Below are 9,211 nucleotides of genomic sequence, written 5' to 3'. Positions count from 1 at the left end.
ATTCATGGAGATTTTCCTGCCTCAGCCTCCTGAGTGCTGGGATTTGAGGCATGTGCCACCACATTCTGTGAAAGGTCACCCTTTATTTGCCCACCATGGACTGTCTTGGGGAGGTGGGGGCATCAGTACTTGGCTGTTAGTCTTGAATAGCTGGAAGACTCGACTTCCTGAGGCCACAGAATGTTCTTGAACTACAGGTCTGTTGCACCCTCAATAGGAACCCAGATGGGCAGAGTCTGGACTTCGCAGCTAAGTGCTTGAATTTGGAGAGGTGAGAGTGGAAATGGCTTGTCCCCCTTGGGAGCCTTGTTCTTGGAGCCAGGGGGTACGGTGCCCACAGACCAGGGTCAGTTTGCAAGCACAGTGGCTGCACTTTTTGCTAGTGGCCATGAGGAAGCCTTGTTGTCCTTCTTTGCCTTTTTCTTCCTTTTCCTTTTTTTAGTCCCAGGTGACAGCAGGTCCCCACTGATCGCACTCAACTCCTTTTCTTGTTTCTGGACTTTTGCACCACTGACTGGGGTGGTGGCTTCAGCCAGGTCGATGCTGACCACCTTCTTGGCTTTCTTTTTCTTCTTCTTGGCCTCCTTATCCCTGTGGACAGGGCTGTGGATAGCTGAGTCCTGGAGAATGTTGTTGGCTGACACAGCTGCCTCCAGGCACTGCTGCCACTCCTCAGCACTGTCCTCACTGCTGGAGTTGGAGGGCTGTCACTTTCTCTTTTTGTTTTTTTTTGTTTTTTTTGGTACCGGGGATCGAACTCGGGTCCTTGCGCTTGTGAGGCAAGCAGCGGAATCACTCAGCTAAATCCCCAGCCCATAAATTTAGGAAGCTTTTCTTTTCTTTTCTTTTCTTTTTTTGGTACCGGGGATCAAACTTGGATCCTTGTGGTTGTGCAGCAGGTGGTGAAACCATTGAGCTAAATCCCTGGCCCTGGGTGTCACTTTCTGCAGGACCCGGGAGGAGCTTCCTCCTCAGGGCCTCTGGGGATGGATGTGAAGAAGAGGTGGAAGCCAATGACCCTTGAGGCCACTTCCTGTATCTTAGGTTATCTGGGCTCCTTCACTACTTCTGAGGTAATGATGGAGTTCTCCAGCAGCGCACCCAACGTCTTGGCTATATGGGCTCAGAACTCAGGGGTGGTTTGTAGCTTGTTGCTATCTTGTTTGTGCTCATCCACCTTATTCTTGAGGCTCGGCTGGGAGGCTGGCAACTGGTTATTTGCAGCATTGGCTCTTGGTTTTTCCACTGCCGAGGGAGCTGCTCCAAGCTCCAAGCTGGCATAGCTGCTTCCGGGCACCTTGCCAGATCCTCCACATCAATACTGCTGCTGCTCTCGGAATTCCTCATGGTGCCACTCTCTCTCTCTCTCTATGTTTTATTGGGGACTGAACCCAGGTCCTTCACACTGAGTTGCATCTCCCACCTTATTTTTATTTATTTACTTTTTAATTTTATTGGTACATTTTAGTGGTACATTTTAGGTATACAATGCATTTACATTTATCATTGGGTGTTTGTACCTGTACATGATGTATCTTGGTTCTTCTTTTTTCCTCCATTACCTGTGTGCTCTTCACCACCTCTGCTCTTCCCTATTTACATAGATTTCATTTCCATTTTTTTTTCTTTTCTCATAGTTTTTCCTTTCCCTCTTTTCCTTTCCCCTTTCCCTCCCTTCACTCCTTTGTCTTTGGACCTTTTTCCCTATTTCAAATTATCAATTATTCATTTTAATCATTTTAACCCTTGTTTACACTATCAGTTTCTCACACTAGAGAAACTATTCAGTATTTACACGTGTGTCCTATTTATTTCACTTAAGAGCATGGCCTCAATATGCATCCATTTAGCTATAAATGACTCTAGTTTTTTGTTCTTTATGCCTGAGTAGTACCTCATTTTATTAAAAAAAAAACCCCACATTTTCTTTATCCAGTTTCCAGTTGATGGGCACTTGGGCTGCTTCCAAGCTTTAGCTATTACAAACTGTGCCGCTATGAACATGGGTGCACATATATCACTGTGGTATGATTCTTTTAATTCTTTTGGGAAGATACCCAGCAGGGGAATAGCTGGGTCAAATGGGACCTCTAGCCCTAGTTCTTTGAGGTATCTCCACACTAACTTCCACAGTGGTTGCACCAGTCTGCACTCCCACCAACAATGGAGAAGGGTTGCTTTCTCCCCACAACCTTGCCAGCATTTGTTATTGGTTGATTTCTTGATATCAGCCATTCTTTCTGGGGTGAGGTGGAATCTCAGGGTTGTTTCCATCTGCATCTCTCGAATGACTAGTGATGTTGAACATTTTTTCATATATTTGTTTGCTGCTTTTACTTCTTTGTCTGAGAAATGTCTGTTCATTTCAGATGCCCATTTTTGAATTGGGTCTTTGAATTTGGGGGGGGTCTGATTTTTTTCAGTTCTTTGTATATTCTAGATAGTAGTCCTTTGTCTGAGGTACAGCTGCTAAAAACTTTTTCTCATATTGTAGGTTGTCTGTTAGCTCTGTTGGTGGTTTCTTTTGCAGTACAGAAGCTTTTTAATAAGATGAGATCCCAGTTGCTGATTCTTTCTGCTAGTTCCCATGATGCTGAGGTTTTGTTCATGAAGTCTTTTCCTATCCCAATGTCTTCAAGAGTTCTACCTAACTTATTTACCAGCAAGTTCAGTGTTTCTGTCTTCATATTTATATCTTTAATCCACTTCGATCTTAGTTTAGTTCATGATGATAGGTATGGGTCTAGTTTTAATCTTTAGCAGGTTGAAATCCAGTTTTTCCAACACCTTTTATTAAATAGGCTATCTTTCCTCCAATGATGGTGGTTGGCTCCTTTGTCAAAGATGAGGTGGCTGAGCATGTCTGGAGTTGTTTCTGCATCTTCTAATCTATTCCACTGATCCTGAGGTCTGTTCCTTTGCCAGTACTATGCTGATTTTATCACAGTAGCTTTGTAGTATAGTTTCAAGTTGGGGATTGTGATACCCCCAGCCATGTCTCTGTTGCTTAGAATTGTTTTAGCTATTCTAGGTCTCTTATGGTTCCAAATGAATTTTTGGATTCTTTTCTCTAGTTCTGTGAAGTATATTGTTGGAATTTCAACTGGCATTGCATTGAATCTATATAGTAGTTTTGGAAGTATGGCCATTTTCACTATATTGGTTCTTCCTACCCAGGAGCAAGGGATGTCTTTCCATTTTCTTGTATCCTCTTCAGCCTCTTTTTTCAGAGTGCTATAGTTTTCAGTGTAGGGGTATTTTGCTTCCTTTGTTAGATTGATTCCTAGATATTTCATTTTTTTGGATGCTATTGTAAAAGGAATTGTTTCCCTAATTTCTCTCTCAGTGAGTGTGTTATTTGTGTACAAGAAGGCTATTGTTTTTTGAGTGTTGACCTTGTATCCAGCTACTCTACTGAATCTGTCAATTAAGACTAGAAGTCTTTTGGCGGAGTTTTGTGGGTCTTCTATGTAAAGTATCATATCGTCAGCAAATAATGACAGTTTACCTTCTTCTTTTCCTATCTTTATTCCTTTTATTTCTTTCTCTTTTCTAATAGCTGTGGCTAATGTTTCCAGAACTGTATTGAACAGGAGTGGTGATAGTGGGCATCCTTGTCTTGTTCCTGATTTTAGCATGAAAGTTTTCAGTTTTTGACCATTTAGTATGATGTTGGCTGTTGGTTTTTCATAGATAGCCTTAATCAGGTTAAGATAAAGACCTTCTATTCCAATTTTCTGTAGGGTTCTTATCATGAATGGGTGCTGGATTTTGTCAAATGCTTTTTTTGCATCTATTGAGATGATCATATGGTTTTTGTCTTTGACTCTGTTAATATGGTGTATTACATTTATTGATTTACAAATGTTGAACCCTCCTTGCATCCCTGGGATAAATCCAACTTGGTCAGGGTGTATGATCTTCTTGATGACCCTCTGTATTCTGTTTGCCAGTATCTTGTTGATGATTTTTGCATCTATGTTCATTAGGCAGATTGGCCTGCAGTTCTCTTTTTGGGTTGGGTCTTTCCTTGGTTTTGGAATCAAAGTAACACTTCCTTCCGGGAATGAATTTGGAAGTATTGCTTCCCTTTCAATTTCCTTGATGAGTTTAAAGAGTAATGCCATTAGTTCTTCTTTAAATGTCTTGTAAAATTCAGCAGTGAAGCCATCCGGACCTGGGCTCTTCTTTGTTGGTAAATATTTTATTACATTTTCAATGTCACACATTGTAATTGGGGTGTTTAGAAATTCTGTATCTTCTTTAACTTTGGCAATTCGTGTGTATCTAGGAACCTGCCCATTTCTTCAGTGTTTTCCATTTTATTAGAGTAGAGGTTCCTAAAGTAGGTATTAATGATCCCCTGGATTTCTGTTGGATCTGTTGTGATTTCACCTTTTTCATTCTTTATTGCATGTATTTGTGCATTTTCTTTCCTTTTTTTGATAAGGTTGGCTAAAGGTTCATCAATTTTATTTATTCTTTCAAAAAACCAACTCTGATTCATTGATTTTTTGTATTGTTCTCTTAGTTTCCATTGCATTGATTTCTGCCCTGATCTTTATAATTTCCTCTCTTTTACGAGCTTTGGATTTGTTATGCTCTTCTTTTTCTAGGAGCTCGAGGTGTGGCATTAGGTTATTTATCTGAGTTTTCTCTGTTTTCCTAATATGGGCATTCACTGCTATGAATTTCCCGTGTAGAATTGCTTTCATTGTGTGTCATATTCCTATATGTTGTACTGGCATTTTCATTTACTTGTAGAAACTATTTAATTTCTTCTTTAATTAGTTCTGTGACCCATTGGTTGTTCAAGGGGGTGTTATTCAGTTTCTATGTGTTTGTTGGGGTTTTGCAGTTTCTTATATTATTGATCTCCAATTTTATTGCACTATGGTCTGATAATATTCAGGGGGTAATTTCTGTTCTTTTACATTTACTTAGACATGTCCTATGAGCTAGCATGTGTTCTATTCTGGAGAATGACCAATGTGCAGCTGAAAAGAATGTGTATTCTGATTTTGTGGGGTGGAACACTCTGTAAACATCTATCAAGACCATTTGTTCAATAGCTTGGTTCAGTTCTGGAATTTCCTTGTTAACTTTTTGTCTAGAGGATCTGTCTATTTGTGATTGTGGGGTATTGAGGTCCTCCACTAGAATTGTGTTAGTGTTTATTTGGTTTTACATGTGTATTAATATTTGTTTTGTATAGTAGGGGACATTCGTATTTGGTGCATATATATTTAGGATTGTCTTCTCTTCCTCTTGGATTGTTCCCTTCACAAGGATGTAGAGACCATCTTTGTCTCTCTTAATTAGTTTTTGTTTGAAATCTACTTTTTCTGCAAGTAAGATTGCTACCCCTGCTTTCTTCTGGGTTCCTGTGGCATGGAGAACTGTTTTCTATCCTTTTACTTTCATTCTATGAGTTACTGAGTTAGGTGTGTTTCTTCTATACAGCATATTGTTGCATTTTCCTTTTTAATCCATACTGCCAGTCTATTTCTTTTGATTGGTGAATTGAGGCCATTAACACTGAGGGTTATAATTGATAGATATTGATTTATCCTTGTCATGATGTTTTACTTTTGTTGGCTCTTTTATTTCTTATTTTCCCCCCTTTCCTTTAAATGTCTTACCTTGCCTGGTGGCTTCCCTCTGTTGGGCCTCATGGAGTTGTGGCCTTCATTGCTTTTTTCTAGGATAGTATTTAGACTTTATTGTAGTGCTGGTTTGGTGTTCATGAAATTTCTCAGGTTTTGTTGTGGAAGTATCTAATTTCCCCATCCATTTTGAAAGATAATTTTGCAGGATACAACAGTCTAGGTTGGAAGTTATTTTCTTTTAGGGCTTGAAATACTTCAGTCCAGGCTCTCCTTGATTTGAGGGTTTGTGTTGAGAAGTCTGCTGTGATTCTGATGGGCTTTCCTTTGTAGGTGATTTGTTTCTTTTCTCTAACTGCTTGTAGGATTTTGTTTTTCTGTTGGGTTTCTGGGATCTTGACTATGATATGTCGAGATGTAGATTTTTTTGATCATGGCTAGTTGGAGTTCTATATGCCTCACTTCTCTGTATGTCCAATTCTCTACCTCTGTCTGGGAAGTTTTCCACTATTACTTCTGTCAACAGTTTTTTAAATGTTAATTGTGATTTCTCCTGTTTTTTCATGGACTCCTATCAGTCTTATGTTATTCTTCTTTGCATTGTCTAGCAGTTGTTGGATTGATTTCTCGTGGTCCTTTACTATTTTTAAGAAATCTCTATTTTCATGGTCTCTAACAACCATCCTGACTTCTATATGTGATATTCTGTCTTCAGATTCCCTTAGTCTGCTGTGGATACTTTCAATGGAGTTTTTGATCTCCTGCACATCTGTTTGAATATGTTCCATGGATTCCATTTCTTTCTTATGCTGGGCGATCACGGTTTCCATTTCTTTCTTATGCTGGGTATTCACGGCTTCCAGCATGTTTCTGAGCTCATCTATTTTTTTTATCTCTTTCTGTTCTAGATCTTCTAATCATGTCTTTCACTCTCCTCACCATCTCTGCGGATATCTGGGAGATTATTTCTTCTTTGCATTTTTCTAGAGCCTCATTTATCTGTTTTGTTACTTCCTGTGCTATCAGTTCAGGGTATCCAGGTGGTTGGTTATGGGACTTTTCCGTCTCATTTCCCCCAGGATTTACCCTTGGTGGGGTGGAAGTCTGAGTTTGTGCCTTGCTTAAATGTCTTCTCATTTTTATTTTTGGTACTGTCCTTGGTTTGACTCCTGGGTTGATAGTTTGAAATTGCTTATTGCAGGTATCTTTGTTGCTTGTAATTAGAACCCTTATGGAATGATTGCTTCTCAGAGGTGTCTTCCAGATATAGCTAGCTGGTCTTTAAGTTTTGAGTCTAATGACTCTAAGGCTATCTCATTTTCCTTATACTAGGAAGGTTTATTGACTAGGTCAATACCAACACCTTCGCCCAAGTGATACAATCAGCAACACCACTGCATCAAGTACATTTTCAAAAATGACATTTTGTGGTAGTTATTAATCTATCACCTTTAGCTGTGTGACTTAAATCAAGATCAAGGACCAACCCAACATATTGTGAATAAACTCTTCAATATAACAACTTTACCCTTTGGAATGGGGAGTTAGAAGGGGTTGGGGAGGGAGGGACAGATGGGAAGAAGGATAGGGGAAGGTTAGCAGTATGGTCACAGGACATAGATGAGAAGGATGAAGAGAATACTAGGAAAATAAGAACTCCAAGTGAGGACCAAAACAGGGACAAAAAGGGAAGATGAACAATGTGGGAGAGCAAAAGAGTGAGTGTAAGAGAGAAAGGAAAGAGAAAAGAAAGAAGAAAAGAAAAGAAAGGAGAGAAAAACAAATATTTGCAAAGATTAGGGAAAAAATTAAAGATAAGAGGAGCAAAAGAAAAGAGAAAAAAACCAAAATAATAAAACTAATTTTGCAAATAAAAAATAACCATGAAGATGGAGGGGCTCTTTCAGGGTATTTCTCTGCTGTCACAATAGACAATGTGGGTTGCAGTGTGCACATATAAATCAATGAGTCTCAGCAAGCTAGTCGCAGACCCATGAGATTCAGGCAGATTTCTGGCTGCAAGTCCCAAGTTGAGCTCCCTGTCCTCCTGTAGGTTTGAGCTCTGCAGAGGTGTAATGCAGGTTCCTGTTGCCCTTCCTCTGAAGATAGTCCAGGTCCTGCTGGGAGGTGAAGATGACTCCAACTTACCCAGTACAGTGGTCTGTTGGTCCAGTGTCCTCTGTGTCTTTGTAGTGTGGAACCAGGTGGCTGTACAAAGGAGTGGAGGAGGGTGTCCAGTGGATTGCTGACAGGGTGCCGGCTGATTTGGCCTGTTCCACGTGACTCACGACATTGCTAAGGCGTCCGCAGACCTGCCTGTCTGCACCGGGCTGACTCAGCGCGTTTGGTGCAACTCGCAGAGTTCCTAATGCGTCTGTAGACCTGCCTGTCTGTTGCAGGCTGATTCCGCACTTTCGGTGCGACTCAGGATGTTGCTAAGGCATCCACGGACCTGTCTGTCTGCAGCAGGCTGATTCGGCATGTTCAGAACAACTTGCAACGTTGCTATGCCGTCCGCAGACAAGCCTGTGTGCAGCGGGCTGATTCAGCGCGTTAGGTGAATCTAGCTATGTTGCTACAGCGTTCGCAGACATGCCTGTCTGCAGCACGGTGATTCAGCATGTTCGGCATGACTCCTGACGTTCCTAAGGCATCCGAAGGCCTGCCTGTCTGCAGTGGGCTGACTCGGCATGTTCCTCGTGACTCGTGACATTGCTATGGTGTCTGCAGACCTTCCTGTCTGCAGCGGGCTGATTCGTTGCGTTTGGCGGGACTCACGACGTTACTAAGGCATCCACAGACCTGCCTGTCTGCAGTGGGCTGATTTGGCGTGTTCCAAGCGACTAGCGACGCATCTCCCACTTTAAAAAAATTGGTTTGTTTTGAGACAGTGTCTAGCTAAATCGATGTTGCCCAGGCTGGTTTTGAGTGTGCAATCTTTCTTCTTCAACCTCCCAGAAGTTTGGAATTATAGGCTTGGGCCACCATGGTTGGCTTGGTTGAATTTTATGTTTAACACCACCATACAGATTACTAACCAACCTGCCTAGCCAGTGTGGCATCTTCATATTCCCAGGAATTTGATGACAAACAGCAGGCTGTTCCATGGGCTGTAGAATTATAGGAAAGGGTAAAAGGGCTAACAGGGCCTCAATAACTACCTTCCCTATTTCAAAGCATGTTGACATCTGGCCCAGTATTTCTATTTGTTTTTTTGTTTTGTTTTGTGAGACAGGGCCTTGTTTTGTAGTTCAGGGGGCTTTGAACTGACCATGGAGCCTAGGCTGGTCTCAAACTTGTGGTAATCCTCCTGCCTCAGACTCCCAAGTGCTGGGATTACAGATGTGCACTATCATCCATGAATTTGGCCTATTATTTCTTAATGTTGACTGCATTTTAGAATCACCCAGAGAGTTTTTTTTTTAATTCCAATGACTGAGCACACTCTCAAATTCTATTTTCATTGGTTTAGGTTGAGGCATCAGTACACTTTTTAGAATTTTTGTTTTATTCATTAAATTTATTGGTACATTTTAGGTATACATTATGATCACATTCATCATTGGGAGTTTGTACTTATAAGTGCTATATCTTGGTTCTTGTTT

At 41.0% G+C, this 9,211-nt stretch overlaps 1 pseudogene; it reads right to left on the bottom strand.

Moving 5' to 3' along the window:
- Window positions 1-226: 226 nt before the first annotated feature.
- Window positions 227-8,088, bottom strand: LOC101711707 (protein CUSTOS pseudogene; annotated as a pseudogene).
- Window positions 8,089-9,211: the final 1,123 nt, after the last annotated feature.

This window comes from Heterocephalus glaber, unplaced genomic scaffold, assembly GCF_053883595.1.
Source record: "Heterocephalus glaber isolate CG9 unplaced genomic scaffold, H.glaber_assembly_v1.0 deba00001461, whole genome shotgun sequence".
Lineage (NCBI taxonomy): Eukaryota > Metazoa > Chordata > Mammalia > Rodentia > Bathyergidae > Heterocephalus > Heterocephalus glaber.
This window is presented reverse-complemented; position numbering and strand designations above follow the sequence as displayed.